Raw genomic sequence first — 21,696 nt, forward strand, 5'->3', positions numbered from 1 at the left:
AAAAAAACTCAAACACATGGCGACTAAACAACATGCTACTAAACAACAAATGGATCAATGAAGAAATCAAAGAGGAAATTAAAAAAGACCTAGAAGCAAATGACAACAAAGATACGACACTCCAAAACCTATGGGATGCAGCAAAAACCGTTCTAAGAGGAAAGTTTATAGCAATACAAGCCCACCTCAAGAAACAAGAAAAAGCTCAATAAACAAGCTAACTTTACATCTGAAGCAGCTTGAGAGAGAACAGACAAGACCTAAAGTTAGTAGAAGGAAAGAAATCATAAATATCAGAGCAGAAATCAATGAAATAGAAACAAAGAAAACCATAGAAAAGATCAATGAAATGAAAAGCTGATTCTTTGAAAAGATCAACAAAATTGATAAACCCTTAGCCAGACTTATCAAGAAAAAAAGAGAGAGGTCTCAACTCAATAAAATTAGAAATGAAAAAGGAAAAGTTAGAACGGACATCGCAGAAATACAAAGGATCATAAGAGACTACTATATGCAACTATATGCCAATAAAATGGAAAACCTAGAAGAAATGGACAAATTCTTAGAAAAGTACAATCTTCCAAGACTAAACCAAGATGAAACAGAAAAGATGAATGGACCCATCACAAGAACTGAAATTGAAACCATGATTAAAAAACTTCCAACAAACAAAAGTCCAGGACCAGATGGCTTCACAGGAGAATTCTGTCAAACATTTAGAGAAGAGCTAATACCTATCCTTCTGAAACTATTCCAGAAAATTGCAGAGGAAGGGACACTCCCAATCTCATTCTATGAGGCCACCATCACCCTGATACCAAAACCAGACAAAAAGATACCACAAAAAAAGAAAACTACAGGTGAATTTCATTGATGAACATAGATGCAAAAATCCTCAACAAAATACTAGCAAACCACATCCAAAAAACATTAAAAGGATTGTACATCATGATCAAGTGGGATTTATCCCAGGGATGCAAGGGTTCTTAAATATCCACAAATCCATCAGTGTGATACACCACATTAACAAACTGAAGAATAAAAACCATATGACCCTCTTAATAGACGCAGAAAAAGCCTTTGACAAAATCCAACACCCATTTCTGATAAAAACCCTTCAGAAAGTGGGCATAGAGGGAACCTACCTCAACATAATAAAGACCATACATGACAAACCCATGGTTAACATCATTTTCAATGATAAAAAGCTGGAAGAATTCCCACTAAGATTGGTGACAAGACAAGGATGTCCACTCTCCCAACTACTATTCAACATAGTTTTGGTGGTCCTAGCCACGGCAATCAGAGAAGTAAAAGAGATGAAAGGAATCCAAATTGGAAAGAAAGAAGTAAAACTATCACTATTTGCAGATGACATGATGCTATACCTAGAGAATCCTAAAGACTCTACCAGAAAACTGTTAAGAGCTCATCCATGAATTTGGAAAAGTCTCAGGATACAAAATTAAGACATAGAAATTGACAGCGTTTCTATACTAACAATGATAGATCAGAAAGAGAAATTAGGGAAACAATCCTGTTTACCATCTCATCAAAAAGAATGACATACCTGGGAGTAAACCTACCTAAAGAGACAAAAGACCTGTACTCCGAAAACTATAAGACACTGATGAAAGAAATCAAAGATGACACAAATAGATGGAAAGATATACCATGCTATTGGATTGGAAGAGTTAATATTATCAAAATGACTATACTACCCAAGGCAATATACAGATTCAGTGCAATCCCTATCAAATTACCAAGGATATTTTTCACAGAAATTGAACAAAATGGTTTAAAGTTTGTTTGGAAGCACAAAAGACCCAGAATAGCCAAAGATATCCTGAAGAAGAAAAATGGAGCTGGAGGAATCAGGCTCCCTGACTTCAGACTATACTACAAAGTAACAATAATCAAAACTGTCTGGTACTGGCACAAAGCCAGAAATATAGATCAATGGAACAGGATAGAAAGCCCAGAATTAAACCCACACACCTACAGACAACTAATCTATGACAAAGGAGGCAAGAATATACAATGGAGAAAGGACAGTCCCTTCAATAAGTAGAGCTGGGAAAACTGGACAGCCACATGGAAAAGAATGAAATTAGAACAATCCCTAACACCATACACAAAAAAAACTCAAAATGGATTAAAGATCTAGATATAAGACCAGGCACTCTAAAACTCTTAGAGGAAAACATAGGCCAAACACTCTCCGACATAAATGACAGCAACATCTTCTCAGATCCACCTCTTAGAGCAATGACAATAAAAACAAAAATAAATAAATGGGACTTAATTAAACTTCAAAGTTTCTGCACAGCAAAGGAAACCCTAAACAAAACTAGAAGACAACCTGCAGAATGGAAGAAAATCTTCGCAAATGAATCGTCTGACAAGGGATTAATCTCCAAAATTTATAAACACCTTCTGCAGCTCCATACCAAAAAAACAATCCCATCAAAAAATGGGCAGAGGATCTAAACAGACAGCTCTCCAAAGAAGAGATGACAGATGGCCAAAAAACACATGAAAAATTGTTCAACATCACTCCTCATTATTAGAGAAATGCAAATCAAAACTATGAGGTACCACCTTACACCAGCCAGAATGGCCATCATAAAAAAGTCTACAAACAGTTAAGTGCTGGAGAGGGTGTGGAGAAAAAGGAACCCTATTACACTGTTGGTGGAATTGTAAATTGGTGCAACCACTGTGGAAAGCAGTATGGAGGTTCCTTAGAAAACTAAACGTAGAGCTACCATTTGATCTAGCAATCCCACTTCTGGGCATCTACCCAGAGAAAACCATGACTTGAAAAGACACACATACTCCAATGTTCATTGCAGCACTATTTTCAATAGCCAATACATGGAAACAACCTAAATGTCCATTGACAGAGGAGTGGATCAAGAAGATGTGGTATACATACACAATGGAATATTACTCAGCCGTTAAAAGGAGCAAAATACTGGCATTTATAGCAACATGGATGGACCCAGAAATTATCATGTGAAGTCAGCCATACAATGAGACACCAACATCAAATGCTTTCACTGACATGTGGAATCTGAAAAAAGGACAGACCTAACTTCTTTGCAGAACAGATACTGAGTCACAGACTTTGAAAAACTTCTGGTTTCCAAAGGAGACAGTTTGGGGGATGGGGGATACGCTGGGGTTGTGGGATGGAAATCCTATGAAATTGGGTTGTGATGATCATTGTAAAACTATAAATGTAATCAATTCATTGAGTAATAAAGAAAATTAAAGAGAAAACAAAACAAAACAGTCTGGCATCCAAAGCATTATAGGTCAGTTCAGTTAACATAAGATTGACTGCTTTTTGTTATTTATTAGTAAACATAGGTTTGCAGTTTGAAGATTAAAAAAAAAGAGTTAATATATAAATGTTTATGAGTTTAAATGGGAAAAAAGCCCATTATAAATAAAAACAGAATTAGTTATTCTATTTCCACAATTGAAATGAGTTAGCTGTGTTTGGACTGTACAATCTAAATAAATACTATTGCTCATACTGGGAACAGCCTCAGTTTCAGCATGAAGTTCAAAGGAGCTAGCTAACTAGTTCTTAGAGCAGTGTTTTTCAAACTTCTGCCTGCCTCCAAACTCCTGATAAGTGTAACATACTATTGTTAAAAAGAGGGACTTTCTGTAGTTTTTGTGATGGTCATCCTAGTAAAAGCCTGTGCCAGGGATAGGGAAATGGTGTTATTTGGAAGCCTTGAAGCATGTGTGGTTTTAAATTTCTCACTCTTCCTCATAGATATCACTACTTTAGAGAATGGATCCTGCAGAAAATAACTCTTAGATGCTAGTTAATCTCTCAGATGTTGGGCACATTTTAGGAGTAAGAACTAAAGTATGGAGGTATTGACTATGAGGCAAGGATGAAGGCGGTATTGGTATCACAATGCAGCTACAAAAAGATGGTTCGACTCAGTACTAAACCTTTTCGATCACTTTATTCTTTGGTTGGGTTTTCTATTATAAAAGGACTATGATAGGTCCTTGTTATAAAAAGATTGTGTGATGCTAAACTATAAATCTCTCTTTTAGAGGTAACTAGTGAATACAGCTTGGTTAATATTATCTTAGACATTTCCTCTTTTCTGATATATGTACGTATGTATTTCTGTGTTTATGCACACTTAGATTTTTCTTGTGCTCATAATAATATGTATTTATACACATACACTTTTTTGTAAATTTACTTTTCTACCAAGATATGGTCATACCATTCGTATTTTACTAACTTTCTTTTATTTCACTTAGCAATTTCATCAAAGGTATCTTTCCTTGTCAGAGCTTATATTGGTTGGATTATTCTTTTACAATGGCTCTGCTGTGTTCTGTAGTGTACAAGTTTCATAATGTATTTATTTAACTTTTCCCTTACAGATGGGCATTTTGGGTGTTTCTCTTTTTTGTTGCTATTATAATGAAATCATATCAGTGACTATCATAATGTGTATATTTATGTATCTGTGCATTTCTGTAGATAGTAAAAACTAGAACTTGTGAATCAATATTTTTAATATTAACAGATATTGCCAAGTTGTTCTAAAAGATGGCTGTGCCTATTTATATTTTCCTCCAACAGTGTATGAGAACAGCTTTTCTCTACATCTTATTAAACTGGGTATTATCAATCTTCAATTTTTACCAATATGGTGGGTAAAATTATATCTTATTTTTATTACTCTGATTATTGGTAGAGTTGAACATATTTCCATGTTTTTTGGCCATTTGTACCCCATCTAAGTGAATTGCTTGCTAATATTTTTCATCCATTTTTCTACTGGAGTTTTTATATATTAGGAATTTATAGATGCTTATAATATAATATGGCTATTAATCCTTTGACTGTTATATATTGCAGGTACTTTTTCCGAGGTTTCTTTTGGCTTTCTAATTTTGTTTAATGTGTCTTTTTCTATACAGCATTTGAAGTTTTAATATAATTAAATCTGTCAATTTTTTTCCATTGATGACTTTTGAATTTATATCATGCTTATAAAGCTTTATCCTAGCTCAAGATTTTAAAAGTATTCTTGATGTTATTACCTGAGCTTTTGTATTTAGGTGATAGAAATATTTAGTTTTTAGTTATTTAAATTTTAGGTTCAGGAGTTCCCGCTGTGGCACAAAGCATTAAAGAGCTGGTGTTGTCTCTATGAGAGCACAGGTTTGATCCCTGGTCTGGCACAGTGGGTTAAGGATCTGGCATTGCCACAGCTCTGGTGTCGGTCACAGCTACAGCTTGGATTTTATCCCTGGCCTGGGAATTTACATTTGCTGTGGGTGCAGCCAAAAAAAGAAAAAAAATTAAGTCCACCTAGAACTTATTTTATAATTAATTCAAGTAGGAATGTAATTAGATTTATCAAAATGTGAATAACCTATTGTCTTTATACCACAGGAGACAGACTCCATTCTCTACCACTATGAAAGTTCATCCTTTCCCAGTGATTGAAATGTCCATTTATCCCACACTAAAACATCACATATACAAGGGTCTGTTTCTTCAATTTCTATTTGTTTTGTTTTTAAAATAGTAGTATACTGTTTTAATTACTTTAAGGTATATATTTTTTTTAGCTGACAGAGTGAATCCTCACTTTTTTTTTTCAAAATATTTCTGGCTATTTTTCCATATTTACTCTTCCAGGGCTATTCATTAGAAAATGTGGTGATGAGAGTTCCTGTTGTGGCGCAGCAGAAATGAATCTTACTAGTATCCATAAGGACGCAGGTTCAATCCCTGACCTCACTCAGTGAGTTAAGGATCTGGTGTGTTGCCCTGAGCTGTCATGTAGGTCGCAGGTGCAACTTGGATATAGTATTGCTGTGGCTGTGGTGTAGGCTGGTAGCTGTGGGTCTGATTCAACCCCTAGCCTGGGAACTATGCCACGAGTGTGGCCCTAAAAAGCAAAAAATAAATTTAAAAAGAAATAAATAAAAAGAAAAGAAAATGTGGTAATGTCAGAAGGGCAGTTTCTAGTTTCCTAACCTTGTCAGCAAGCATTATATCAAGTCTTAAGTAAAACATGGGGAAAGAGATATGGACTTTCCTTCTATCTGCCAATTAATACCTTCCTAGGACACTTTCCCTTTATGGCCATCAATCAAGTAGTCCCAGTCCTGAGATCCTACAAGCTTTTTTTTTTTTTTTTCTTTTTTCTTTTTAGGGCTGCACCTGTGGTATATGAAAGTTCCCAGGCTAGGGGTCGAATCAGAGCTACAGCTGCCGGCCTACACCAACGCCTCAGCAATGCAGGATCTGAGTTGCATCTATGACGAATGCCTCAGCTTGTGGCAGTGCCAGATCCTTAACCCACTGAGTGAGGCCAGGGATAGATCTCACATCCTCATGGATCCTAGTCGGGTTCATAACCCGATGAGCCACAATGGAAACTCCCCTGTAAGCTTTTGTTCCATATGCTTATTGCTACATGACAGACTACTCCAACCCTTTGTGGGTTAAAGCAACAAACACTCTCTTACATTTTGTGATTTTGGGTGTCAGGAATTTGGGCAGCATTCAGTTGAGTGATTCTTTATTTCCCATGATATAACCTAGGGTTACCACTGGTATTCTGCTGGTAATTGGTCTAGTCTGCAGGGTCCAACCAAGATGGCTTCACTCACATACCTGGTACCTTGGTGAGCTATCTGGAAGCCTGGATCAGTTGGCCCCTTCTCTTTATGCATGTGGTCTCTCTCTAGTAGGATAATTAGACTGCATGGCTGTTTTAAGGCTCCAAGAGCAAGCATTTCAAGAGCTGAGAAGTGAAGGCTGCCATTCTTATAAGGTCTGGTTGCACAAACTGGCACTACATCACTTTTGCAAAGTTCTGTTGATCAAAGCAGTCACAGAGCTGACCCAGATTCAAGGGATGAGGGCATGGATCCAATTTCTTAGTGGATGCATAGCCCTCCCTGCCTCATTGGGAAGAGTGTCACAAAATATTTGCACATGATGGTTTCTAATTATCTTGGGCATGCTTCCACAGTGTTTAGAACCTCAAGTCAGAGCCACATGAAGGCTTTCTTCATTATTTCATGCACTTCATGGGTGTACATATACAATTTATATGCGTGAGTGTGGGTGGTGGTGTGGGGAAGTTTGAATTCAAACAACCTGACCTTGGTTATCAGACAGTGACTGGTGACTGACCATTAGTTTGACTTGCGATTTTCAAAATGTCCTTGTCAAGTAGAGTTCAGTTGGCTGGAGCACTGCACCAGGGTATGGTCCTCATGTGAGATGGGAGGACTTCTGCATTTCTGACCCCACTTTAGCCTGCCTGTCATTGCATGTCTGGATGCCAAGTGACAGCACGGACAGACGGCCGCTTGGGGGAAAAGGGGAAAAGCAAGCCCTGCTTCTTCACGAGTTGGTCTGTGATGTCATCCTCGCACATAAAAATTCATTAGGTACCCATGAATATTTTGTACATTTGACTAATCTATTTTATTAAAAAAACTAAAAAGTATTATTATCATCATCATTGTTGTTATTATTTGTCAAGTAGGTCTGTGTGTTCTCAGGCAAATGGAAACAAGGGAAACATTTCTTTTCAATCATTTATTCACATGTGGTGTAATCCCTCCTCCATACAAAATCGCTGTGATTCTCCGAGTGTTTTAGGTCAATCATGACATTCTCTGCTTTTCTCTTGACCACTGACCTGAAAAGCACTATGTACCTTCACTATAGAATAGGGTTCTCAGAAACATATGGTAAATTATGCCTTTGATGTGAGAAAATTAAAATGATCTGTTCATTGAGTCCACATTTTCTTCCCAATGTACCTTTCTTACTATTATCAATCTGGTAGAGAATTCATCACATGTCAGCTATATGTTTGCCTCTCCAAAGCTGTGAAATCCCATTGAACTTAGGCTTCCCACCTTCCCATATGGCCTTGACATATGAGGGCAAGACGTTTTGTGTCACAGATGGAGGACATGGCTTGCCTCAGCTAAAAACTGGAAGTCATTCTTTCCTAGATCTCCTATATCTAGCCTGCTGTAGCTCGTGGTATGTATTCAATAAATATTTATTGAGTGAATGGCTAGGGCAATGATTTGAATGAACTATTTCCAGTTGTTTGTTTGCCCTCTTGAACCCCATTGTCTCAGAACATGTTGTGATAATAGACTACTCTCAGTTTCTGAGAAAATGTGAATGTTCTTTTCCAGCAACATTGCAAGGGGATGCTGTAATTGTTGTAGGCGGTGCCCTTTGGAAGCCTTTCTGGCATTTAGAAACTTGAAAGCAAAAATCAAAGAAACCATTGCCTCCTGTAATTATTTTTGTAGCCATGTTGCCAAGAGTGAGACATGCACCCCGCTTCTCTATCTCTGCACAAAGGCGCCTCCCTGGGCCTGGTGGGAATAGATCGCACCCTCCACACTAAGATTTATGTCAGTGGATGTGCAAAAATCACTGCTCCCACAACACTCTTGATTTATGTAAGGATCTGCCTTCTTCTTGATCTCAGATAGCATCCTTGGTGCTGGGCATACTCTGGGTTCAGAGTTTGAAGGCGCCGGGCTCAGACACTTGCGTTGATTTCATTTCTCAGCATTCTCTCAAAAATCCTTTTATTCTTTGATGTACTAAAAATACTGTCTTAATTCTGATTATAGCTAATGACCCCTTCTCACATTCCTACAGACCATTCCCGATTAGGCTATCAGAGTCTTCCCTTCCCCAGCTTTTAGGAAAGACAACACTAAAGCCAGCCAAACAAGTTTGTTCTTTTAGAAGGGACTACAAGTTCAAATGTAGTCAGAGGCCACGTCTAGCCATGAAAGTCCTTTGTGGCATCTTCTTCCAATAGAAGGTTTTGTCTACATTGAAAATCTGCTGTTTATTGTAGCTGCCTTCATTAATTATCTTAGCTAGAGCTTCTAGATAACTTGCTTCAGCTTCTGCATCAGCACTTGCCACATGACCTTGCACTTGGATATTATGGAGGTGGCTTATTTCCTTAAACCTCGTGAACAAATCTTTGCTAGTTTCAAGTTTTTCTTCTGCAGCTTCCATACCTCTCTTAGCCTTTATAGAATTGAGGTAAGTTAAGGCCTTGCTCTGGATTGGGCTTTGTCTTAAGGGACTGTTGTGGCTGGTTTGATCTTCTATCCAGACCACTCAAACTTTCTCCATTTCAGCCATAAAGGTGTTTTACTTCCTTATCATTCCTGTGTTCACTGGACTAGCACTTTTAATTTTCTTCAAGAACTTTTCCTTTGCATTCACAACTTGGTTAACTGTTTGGTGCAAGAGGCCTCCATTTTGGCCTACCTTGGCTTCCAGCATGCCTTCGTTACTAAACTTAATCACTTCTAGTTTTTAATTTAAAGTAAGAGATATGCAACTCTTCCTTTCACTTGAACACTTAGAGGCCATGGTAGGGTAATTAATTGGCCTAATCTTAATATTGTCATGTCTCAGGGAATAAGGAGGCTAGAGGAGAGGGAGAGAATGGCTGGTTAGCAGAGCAGTCGGAACACACACAATATATAGTGATTAAGTTTGTCATCCTGTGTGGGTGGGGTTCGTGGTGCTTCAGAACAAGTACAATAGTAATGTTGAAGACCACTGATCACAGAGCACCATAACAAATACAGTAAGCAATAATGAAAAAATTGGAAATATTGTCAGAATTACAAAAATGTGACACAGAGACACAAAGTGAGCAAATGCCATTAGAAAAGCACAGGGTTGCCACAAACTTTCAGTTTGTCAAAAACAATGTGGGATCTGTGAAGTGCAATAAAATGAGATATGCCTATGTGATTCCAGTTTCTCTAGATCCTCTCTTAACACTTGTAATTTTCCATTTTAAAAATATCGCCGTCCTACCGGGTCTGAAATGGTACCTAATGGTGGTTCTGACTTGCATTTTCCAAATGACTAATGATATTGAACATATTTTCATGTGGTTGTTGGCCATTTGTACATTTTCCTTGGGAAAATGTCTATTAAAGTTCTTTGCCCATTTATTTAGGTTAACTGTTTTATCTTTTTATTGTCACGTCATAAGAGTTTTTAAAAAAATATATTCTGGATTCTAGGTCCTTATCTGACATATGATTTAGAAATATTTCTTTTCATTCTATGCATTGTGTTTTTACTTTCTTGATGGTGTCCTTTGAAGCACAATCCATCTATTTTTTTCCTTTGTTGCTTGTGTTTATAGGATCATATCTGAGTCCATTAACAAATTCAAGGTCATGAAGATTTACCTATTTGTTTTCTTCTAAAAGTTTTATGGATTTAGCTCTTAAGTTTAGATTGTATATTCATTTCAATTCATTTTTGTATATGATGTGAGGTTGGTTCTAACTTCATTATTTTGCACATGGATATCCAGTTGTCTCAGCATCATTTTTTACAGAGAGTATTCTTTCCCCACTGAGTGGTCTTGGTACCCTTACTGAAAATCAGGGGTGGTTGGGGAGCTTGGGGTTAATAGATACAAAGTATTGCCTTTGGAATGGATTAGCAGTGAGATCCTGCTTTGTAGCACTGGGAACTATGTGTAGTCACTTATGATGGAGCATGATAATGTGCAAAAACAGAATGTGTACATGTATGTGTAACTGGGTAACCATGCTGTACAGTAGGAAAAAAATGTATTGGGGAAATAACAAATATAAATAAATAAATAAACTGCATGAATCATTTGAAAAAAAAAAACAGAGTTTAAAAGTGTAATTGTATTTAACAATGATCAACTCAATGATAATAAAAGAATATTCCGATAGCAAAAAAAAAGAAAAAAGAAAATCAATCAGCAATAGATATATGGGTTTATTTCTGGATTCTAAATTCTGTTTCCTTTATCTATATATCTGTCCGTATGCTTGTACCACACTGTTTTGATTACCATTACTTTGTAGTAAGTTTTGAAGTCTGGAAGTGTGAGTGTTCTCATGTCGTTCTTATTTTTCAATATTGTTTTGGAAAAGGATTTTTTTTCCTTGCAGCTAAGGCTTTCTCATTCCTTTGCATACCTTCTTCTCCATCTTTGTCCTTTCCATCACTCACATAGCCAAGTGTCCTAAGATGCACATTCCTTCAGGAGTTCATTTTTGTCACAAATGTTTCTGGGGAGTAGTTAGGTTTTGTGATGATTTCATGATGTGAAATTACCTCTAAAATCAGCCTGAAGTAATAGCAGGGAGCCAAAATTGGAGATAGCTTTCTTCTCTAACCTATCCAGCTGAGACACCCAGCAGGCATTTTGTAATGGTTCACTTATCTGTGATTAATCTGTAAGCAATTAGAGTGCAAGGAAGTGCCTCTTATATTTAATGACCTTTTGCATTCAGTAGGAGCTTACTGTGCCTATTTAATATATTACTGAACAAAGAAATCCTTGACCAACTGTGGGTAAGTGTTGTCTCATATCTAGGGAAGGGTTCCAATCCCACAGACAAAGGAATTGTTTCTGGTGACTAGTAAACCAGTTTTTAAATTGTGATCTAAATTTGTTTGTTTTTATGAAAGTGTAGTTGATTTACAATGTTTTGCTAATTTCTGCTGTACCACAAAGTGACTCAGTTATACATATATACATATTTTAATATTCATTTACATCATGGTCTATCTGAGGAGATTGGATATAGTTCCATGTGCTATATAGTTGGACCATGTTGTTTATCCATTCTAAATGTAGGAGTTTGCATCTACTAACCCCAAACTCCCAGTCCATTCCTTTCCCCCCTCCCTCCTGCTTGACAACCACAAGTCTGTTCTCTGTCTGTGAGTCTGTTTCTGTTTCATAGATAAATTCATTTGTGCCATATTTTAGATTCTACTTATAAGTGTTGTCATATGGCATTTGCCTAAGTTTGATCTAAACCAATAGGCAGAATGCCCTCAAAGCAAATCCTGCATAGAAGGATGGTGGGAAGGTCTAGGAATATTTATTTTGCATTTAGCTAAGGCTAAGGGAAACTTTTCTGAATATTTCACTTGGCAGCTCCCTGTGGTCCATGCAGACCACAGTGCTAACCACCTTCCCTGGAGGTGAGAGGCCTGTTGAAATCACTTCCATCCATTAGTCATGCAAATCATGCTTACCTGCAATTTGGGGGCCAAGTTTACCTACAATTTTTGCCCGAGTCCTAGTTACACTTAAAGCAGGTGATTTCCTCAGTGCCTTATACAGAGTGAGAATTTTATACCCACATATCTGCAAATGTATGTGAGCTCTGCCTAAAGGTGCTCTCTATATTTCATTTGTGATGTAACCATTGTGTTTAATTTCTTCACCACCACAGAACTGCAGGACCTAGACAACTTGATATCTATTTTTAGAAAGAGTAACAAATATATTAGCATTGCCCCCTCCACTATTCCCACTAATTGACATTCTTGTGTCCCAAATTTGTAGTTAAGTATAACAGAAACAAAATACTGCATAAAATTGTATAAATTAAAAATAAAATCTCTACTGCACTTCTGCATCCTTGGTGCCCAATTTGATCTACCTCTCTTGCTTTGACATTTCAGCAACGGGAATGATTGGATAAAATCACCCTCGTTTAGCTTGGGGGGTGACTGCTAGTAAGTGAACAGGTATTTGTCTTTTCCCTCCTTCCACCTTAACCAGTTTTTAGTGATCCAGATCTATCTATCCTTATCCAGAGGAAGCTAGAAACAAAGCAAGAATAAATAGTTCTTGGTCAGGCCCTAAATGAAACCTCATACCTGCTCAGTAGGGCCTTAACCTGCAATCTGCACACACTCCAGTGTGTCAGGAATAAGGTCAGACATGGGGGCCATCTGCTCCTAAGCAGAATATTGTTTTTGTTGTAATCATTTATTATTGATTTTTATGAGTAGAAAGCTAAGGTATAATTATTTTTTAAAAAAATTTACTGGCATATAGTTGACTTACAAAGTCATGTTAGTATAAGGTGTACAGTAAAGTAAATCAGTGATACATATACATATATCCATTCCTTTTTAGATTCCTTTCCCACATAGGTTATTACACAGTATTGAGTAGATTACCCTGTGCTGTACAGTAGGTCCTTGTTTCCTATCTATTTTATTTGTAGTAATGTGTATATGTCCATCCCAACCCTCTAACTTATCCCTCTCCTACCATGTTTCCCCTTTGACCATAGTTTGGTTTCAAAATCTTTGAGTCTGTTTTTGTTTTGTAAGTTCTTTTGTATCATTTTAAAAATTAGATTCCACATGTTGGTGATCTCACACGATATTTGTCTTTCTCTGTCTGACTTAGTATGATAATTTCTAAGTCCGTCCATGTTGCTGGAAATGGCATTATTTCATTTCTTCTTATGGCTGAATAATCCATTGTGTATGTGTACCACATCTTCTTTTTTTAGTCTTCTGGTGATGGACATTTAGGTTGTTTCCACGTCTTGGCTATTGTATATAGTGCTGCAGTGGTATCTTTTCAAATTATGGTTTTCTCTGTATATGTGCCCTGGAGTGGGATTGCTGTATCATATGGTAGTTCTATATTTAGTTAAGGAATAATTCTATTAGTAGGTACTCCAAACAGATTAAGGAAGACGTACACAGTTTCCTGCCGTCTGAAGAATTTATGAAAATTCTTCACCTTGATTTCCGTATACCCAGGTTTGTTCGAGGCTGTCTGACTCACTGAGCAAACTCCATCTAAAGATATGCCTGTGGTCCTCGTATATTCAAAAGGCCTCCCTTGCAATGACATTGTGAGAATAAGGTCACAGTGGACACGCACTATGAAAGTCCTTCAAGCTGTAGGGAAAGAATCTCTGGTGTGGCCTAGGGTAGATGTGTACAGGACTGAAAACCCAAGCCATAATCAGGGCTGGTCTAACGCATGTTGGGAAGTAGGTTGAGTTTGTCTTTGCAGCTCAACTCTGCCATTTTTTCCAGAGACCTGCCCTACTTGTGACTGTCCCCTGCATTCCTCCTGTGCATCCTGTCCTGGTCTTTCAGTGCCCCACCCACAAACTCCTCTCACAGAACCATACCCAGGGGCCTTTCTTGTTCCCTTCTCATCTGTACACCACCTGCTCCTGCGTCCCACCCTCTGTCCAGTGATTCCTGGATGATGGGTTAATAAGCTCAGTAATAGGTTCTGATAGCCTGTGGGATAATGTTTCCAAGAAGCACAGAACAGCGTGATCCCTGTGACCAGGTGAAGGCTCAGCATTGCCCCGTGGGTGGGAGACCCGCTTTGAAGTGGACCTCCCAGGATTGTTCATCCTGATACTTAACATCTTTGTGCTGGTTGTTCCACCTCTCTGAACCTCACTTTCCTCCTCTGTAAAATGAGAGTTCTGACCTTTCCCTCTCAGGGGAGTGGTCAGTTTACACGGGATGCGGAGACAACACATATGGCCAAGGCGCAAGCATTCCTTCCTGCCCAGGAAGTAAATGAGAGTTCCTCTATTCCTCCCCTACCCACCCACCCACCCCCACACACTAAAAAAGGGCTTGGGATGGAGTGGAAGGAAATTTAAAAATCATCTCTAGCCTCTTGGAGAGAAATATCAGTTGTAACCTAGAAAGGGATTCCAGATGGAGAGGGAGGAAAGTCCAGCTGAGCCCCTTGACTCAGAGCTGTAGGCTGCACCATCCTCAGGGCCGGCCTTGTTCAAGTTTGATTGTGAGGCTTATGATCCAGGGATAGCATTTTTGGAAACAACACTGAAAATGTTCCTGAAAGGGACCTGCTTCCCACAGACATGCAACCAGCCACCCGGACCCCAGATTCATTTTCAATATTAGCAACGCTGATCTTTTAAAAGCACTCCTCTGAGAATGTACTGAAACCACGGTGTATTGTTTCCTCCTCTCTCTCCCGACAAGGCTTCTCTCCCTCTCTCCACGCCTACCTCTTGGCCATCCACATCCCCGCAGCTGCAGGGAAGATTTCTCTCCAGCTGTCTATCAAGTCTTCAAAAGCCAGCCGGAACGTAATTGTAATCTATTTTCCACCCCTCAATAGTAGTGGATAAAAACACACACACACACGGCTCAAAATTGCAAGGAGATGGGAGCCAGCACTGCCTCGTGACTCACACAGAGCGCCGCGTGGATAATTACTGCCATTCATACTGGCCCAGGAAAGAAAACGAGGGTCCATTTGGGTTTTAGTAAACCAGAAGCCCGATGGACAAGAGGAGAAGGGGGGGCTGTGCTCCCTCCCCACTGGTTCCCCCTTCCCGCCCCCCTTTCCCAACTCACGTGCCACTTCCAGAAAAATAACATCCTGCTGGCCATTCCCCTCCCGACTCACATCTTTATTATGCTTATTTAATGTGTGGTTTAAGTTGGGTACTGTGGCTGGATTCTGCCAAGTTTTCATCCCAGAAGGCCTCAATAACCTTGAGCCAGGACCTGATTTGCCTGGTTTCCAGAATGAAGATTAAATAGGCTCGATAGCATTAATTCATGTACTCATCCAATCAAAGTTGTCATGAATTCACCACAAAGAGATTCTGAGGGGAAACCTGAAGTTGCATTCTTCTCTATGCAGGGTCCTTCTCTCTGTCCTATAACTCTGCCTAGTAATGTCTCTTGCAGACAGGCTAGGGTGCCATTTCCTGGCTCAACCTAGTCATTGTATTCTCTTCCTCCCCTAAATCTCTGGGCAATGCTGCTCTGTCTTAGGAACTTTCACTGGAGCTTTGGTTTGTTAAGGACAGAGAAATATAGCTAAGAACGGGGGAGTATATATACAGAAGCCCATCAACATTAGATCTGAGTCCTATTTTATATATTGTTTGCAGGCACTCAGTTAAGCAGTATTGAATAAATTAATGAGTGAGTGAATATTCATGTAAGGAAGAATATCCATATTTTAAGCTAAATGTCTTGGGATGGCTGTGGGGAGAGGCAAGAGTCCTGATGGAAGAGTAAGATTTGGGTTAGTTGATGGGGAGGAAGTCATTCTAGAATGGGAAGAGTTGAAAGAAAACATTTTGTGCTGGGGGTGAATCTCTGGTATTACAGTGCATTAAAAGAACACACTAAGGCTGTATTACTCACCATTATTCAATTCTGTCCTCACTTTCGTTCCGCGAGGCTGGTCACCCAATAACCATGTATTTGCATAGTATCAAGCCATTCCTTATAGGAGATTATTAGCTGTATGGTGGTTAAGGCCCTGACTAATACTTATAAGACAGATTTTTCTTCAGATCCTGTCTTACTGTTCTTACTTTTTCATTCTGCTACTTTTTTGGTTCCTGCAATTCATAAGCAGCACACAGTTTCTTATCTCTTTTGCTTCTGAGAAGACTGAAGTTTTAGGAAACAAAAGAAGCATATATTCCTGGAAGTTTGCTTTATTTTGCAGACTGATTCCTCATAAAATTATCATGCAAAGTCAAGGATAATCCGGAGAATTAGAGTGAAGAGACTCATGATTTACTTACAGTTCTTAATAGTAAGGACATTTTTAATATTATTTCGTGAATGTTTACTTGGTGCCTGACATTGCTTTAATGTTTTATATGAATCATTTTTTACTTGATTCATTTGATCCCAATATGGTATGTATCATTGCTGTCTCACTCTACATATGATGGAACTGAAGCTTCAAGGAGTAAAGCAGTTGCCCCAGGCTCATGCAGATAGTAAGCAGTAGAACTGGGATTTGAACCCAGGCACTCTGACTTCCAGAGCCCACATTTTGCAGACTCTCCCAGCCATAGCTTCTCTCTGTGTTTGGAACTGTGGGCCTGACAGATATTTGGAAAGATGACATTCTTTATCTCCCAGTATCTAGGCAGATCAACACAAACATGATGTCAAAATGACAGCTGTCTGGACTATTTCAGAGATGACTCCAAACACTATTTTTGGAGGCATAGTCAGTGTTGGTGGTTACTGGAATTTTAGGTGAAGTAGTTTTCCAAATATTCCAAAATGAAAATTCCCAGTGTTATAATATTCAGAACTACAACCGTACATGCACAATATACACACATGTATAAAATGTCTGTGTATATGTATAAATGATGAGGTGTATCAGATTTAGACACTTAATTATTTTAATTATTTTAGGCACACCAATTTGCCGAAGTCTTTCCCAGTTACTCTGAAGCCAAGGTATTCCCAGGAAAATCTGCTAGAGTTTTTCAAATGATCTCCAAATGGATCATTTATTCTTCCAAAGAGCTTTTCTTTGTTGTTGTTCCCCAGAACAACCTTTTCTAAATGCATCTTCTGAATACTTGTTAAAATCTTTATTCTAATCTGAAAAGGTCATCTTGTTTATGCACCTATGCCTGGGCAGGAAATCATCCTGGAAGATTGTAATTCTCTTTTAATGACCTCGAGGACACCATACCGCCTATCTTGGCAGCTGACTGCCATTCCTAATAATCTAGATAGTCAGCAGGTATTTCCTGATGTGCTATCCAGATCTCTCCTGCTGCTTTGGCTCATTCCACTTGATTGTCACGATACCGATGTTATCCTGTTCCTGGTCCTTTCCCCAAAGCCAGGAAATCACAGCGTTTATAACTGAGTCAATAGTTATGGTCACATTCCAATTTCCTTAAGTGCCTCCATCTTGAACAGCCCTCTGAGCCCCAATTTTTGTAATGTGGCTGAGAAGCTGTGAGAATGCCATCTGTTTACAAGAACAGGGCCATTGATGGCTGCACACTTGACTCTGAAGATGGCACTACTCATCCACATCTAGATCTGAGACTTAAAGAAGCTGCCTTGGACAGTTAGGATGACCCTCACTTTATTGATAGATATGCTCATCTGAGAGTAATTGGATGGAAAAATGAGTCTGGAATGGCATCTATATAGCATTTTTGTTTATTGAGTATAACTGCTATACGCAGCTTTGTAGAAAACATGGGAGTAATAGGATCAAATTAAGGAAAACTACTTAGATGGAATAGCAGGGAAGTTCCCTAATGAAGAGATCTGATAGACCATGGAATAGTCTTCCCCAGGAAGGCTGGTCTTATTGAGATGTGGTTATTTACCATGGAACCAAATAGTCCCCCACTGGAAACATCTTAGGTCATTTTCATTTTGGTTTGTGACTTTGATTTAATTGGAAAAGTATCTCACATCTGTTGTTGACTACCTAAGGCTGTGCTTCTCAGATTCTAATCATGGCCATATCACATGGTGAGCTTGGTAAATGCAGATTCCTGGGTCCATTTCCCCGAGTTTCTCTTTCATCAGGTCTGAGTGTTGTCTAGGGATCTTCATGTTCACTAGATTTCCTAGATGATTCTGATGCACATGTGCTTCCGTAAACTCCATTTTGAAAAACATTGCTAAAGCGGCCCTGACTCAGGAGATCTTATAATAAGTACATATGTGTATTTTGATTTATTCCTTATTCGCATCCTAATATCCCACTTTTCCCCATCATCAGAGTCCCTTTCTTCTTGCAAGTCAGGGATCATGTTTGGTAGAGGAAACATTTGGTGAAAGGCTGGAGGTTTCTCAGAGGAGCATGTTGCTCCAGGGATCCCCTAGCTTCACTCAGTCTGTCCTTTCACAACTTAACTGTAAGGCATCTGAGTGTAGAGCAGTGTTTCCCAAAGTTCTATGGCATATTAACAGTTATTAGAAAAAAGGGGTTCTATGGTCAGCTAAGTATGAGGAAACACTGTGAAAAACAAAGTTAACCAGATTTCTTTGCTGCAGAGTTTCCCAGAGACTTTATTGTGACAAAATCTTTACCATTCCCTGAACTTTTTGATCATAGCATTTCTCACGGGACTGCAGATTCATGGAACACACTCTGAATAACTCAGTGAGTTGAGAGAAAGAAAAATCAATTTGTAACCTCAGTTCTGCACCCAAGTAGCTCAGTTACCTTGGATAGGTTCTTTATGCTTTTTAAATTTGCTTCCTCATTTGTGTAATGGGAATATCATGCGACTTTTTGCCCAGATCACAGGGTTATTGTGAGGATAGAATGAATACACTTGTGAAAGCGCTTTGTGAAGTGTGAAGTGCCATTAGTTGTCACTGGGAAACTTTTGAGTTGCATACAAGTTTGGAGAGTGGAGAGTGAGCACTAGAGTTTGTCATCTTTGCTTAGACTTTGCCTAGACTGACCAAATGGGATTAGAAATCTAATCTGTTTAGTTTATCTGGGTTTGTCTTAATGTCACATTTGTAGTTTACTAGAAATTCTCTGAATACTGCTTCTTAGATCATTCCAGTGACACTGATTTGACCAAATATTATAGCCATAGATACTTTACAGTCATTGCAGAAGCAGAACTTGGAAGTGGCGACTCCTGGTGAAGGAGATATTCAAGGCCATGAGCCAATAGGAGGAAGAGTTGTCAGGACTGGGAAGAACTGAAACCTGGGCTTCTGATGTGTTTATTCACCTGTACTGTACAGCATGGGTGGCCCCAGACAAAATTCTATTGTCTAAAGGAATTTGAACAAACTTGAGCTAAAATAAGTAAGAGTCATATACAAGGGGTCCAGTATAGAGGGTGGGAAAATTAGAGCAGTGGGTGATTTAATGCAGAAACAGTGCTTATCATTTAATAGATGGAGTGATGTGATTCTGAATTGTTAGTGTGGGTTGGAGCTTCATGACAACTAGCACCTATATATATAGGCATGAGAATCAATGTCCAGGCCTTTCGGGGGGGAGGGGATCAGAAAAATATGGGTCATGTGTTAAAGTTCTCATCAAGTGGGCTGAGAATTAGCTCTAGTAGTATAACCATAGCGTAGTTTAGGCGAATAGAGAAACCCAAATATACTTAGGGAACATGGTAGAACTTGGAAGTATTGCTGAAAGAGTCATATACAAAGGGCTGATCTCTTTTATGCCATATTTCAGGCTTGAATTACAAAACTAGTTCCAGACTGTATCTGCTGGTGATGATCAAACTCCTTCATTAGCAGTAGTAAAATAGCAAAGAGTTATTGAGTGCTTACTTTATGGCAAGCTCTGTTCTAATCACTTTACATGTATTATCTTAATTCTCAAACTGTGCTATAGTGTGAAAACTATTAGTATTCCCATTTTATAGATGAGGAATTTGAGGTAGAGAGAAGCCAAGTAAATTGCCTAAGGTCACACAGATAATAAACGGTGCTATATAGACTTGAATTCACAAAGCTTGACCACAGTCAAGCTCTTTTCCTCTATGTTAGGCTGTTCCTGTTCTACCATAATAACAGTGAAAAGTGCAATAATTGACATGGAAAAGAAAAAATGAACAGAGACGCAAAGACTGGTGAGACACAATCATAAATTTCAACATGCATGTAAAGGGAGTCTAGGAAGGAGGTGAGAGAGATAAAGGTCCAGAAAAAATATCTGAAAAAGTAAAGGGTAAAAACATCCCAGATTTGTTGAAAAACACTAGCCTATGTCAAAAAAACGTCAGCAAATCCAAAGTTAAACATCTGTCCATATCATAGCCAGTCTATTGAAAGACAAAGAGAAAATTTTGAAATCAGCAAGGGAAAAAACAACTGATAATGTGCAGAGAAGCATCAATATGCTTAATAGCTAATTTATCACCTGAAAAATGGTAGTTAGAAGGCAATGGGATGACATATCCAAAGTGCTGGGGAATATTGTCAAAAATATCCTTCAAAAATGAAAATAAAGGCAGTCTAAAATAAACAGAACTACAAGATTTGTTGCTAGATGACCTACCTTATAAGAAATGCTAAAGATTGTCTTGGAGTTCCTGTTGTGGAGCAGCAGAAACAAATCTAACTAGGAACCATGAAGTTGTGGGTTTGATCCCTGTCCTTGCTCAGTGGGTTAAGGATCTGGTGTTTCCATGAACTGTGGTGTAGGTTGCAGAGGCGGCCCGGATCTGGCATTGCTGTGGCTCTGGCATAGGCCAGCAGCTGTAGCTCTGATTAGACCCCTAGCCTGGGAACCTCCATATGCTGTGGGTGTGGCCCTAAAAAGACAAAAAAAAAAAGAAAGAAAGAAAGAAAGAAAAGAAATACTGAAGATTGTCTTGTAGATGGAAAGGAAATAATAACAGATAGTAACTGAAGCCCACAAGAAGAAATAAAGAGCATAGGAAATGGTAAATATGTGGGTTACTATGAAAAATTCCTTAAATATATGTTTTTAATTTTTAAAAATATTTTCTCCAGTTTTTCTCTTAATTTCTTTGAAAGATACATGATTTTATAAAGTAATAATTATTACACTGTGTTCTTAATATTAGACAATACTGAATTCAGGACCAAAATCATTGCATTAGTCCAAGAAGGGCACTTTTCAACAGGTACTGTTTTTAAATGAAGATATAAGAATATATCTACTTATGGCATCATATTCATAAAGCAGAAACTACAAACTACAGAAAGTATAAGGAGAAATTCACTGTTGCAGAAGTTATTTATTGAATGTCTTTCATTCCATGACATTTGTAATTCATAAAGTAAGCAATAGTATCAGTTTTTATGAATGTTTCAGGAGTGCTTGAAAAGTGGAACATTCTCTGTTCTTGAGGAATAAGTTTTGTTTATACATATATAAATTATATATAATCATATGCATGATATTATATTGCATCCATTTATATAAAAATATATATGCTTATGTTGTGCCTATTATAAAAGCTAGAAGACATTCATAAAAGCTAGAAGACATTCTCAGATTCTGAAAGTATTAACAGTACAGATGGAGTTTC

The 21,696-nt window shown here is 38.3% G+C and overlaps 1 protein-coding gene across 1 annotated transcript in view; it reads left to right on the top strand.

The window, feature by feature from the left end:
- The window catches only part of MYO3B (myosin IIIB), a 415,159-nt gene that overhangs the window by 103,082 nt on the left and 290,381 nt on the right, over positions 1–21,696 (top strand). The window lies entirely within an intron of this gene.

Source organism: Phacochoerus africanus, chromosome 3 (genome assembly GCF_016906955.1).
Source record: "Phacochoerus africanus isolate WHEZ1 chromosome 3, ROS_Pafr_v1, whole genome shotgun sequence".
Taxonomy (NCBI): Eukaryota; Metazoa; Chordata; class Mammalia; order Artiodactyla; family Suidae; genus Phacochoerus; species Phacochoerus africanus.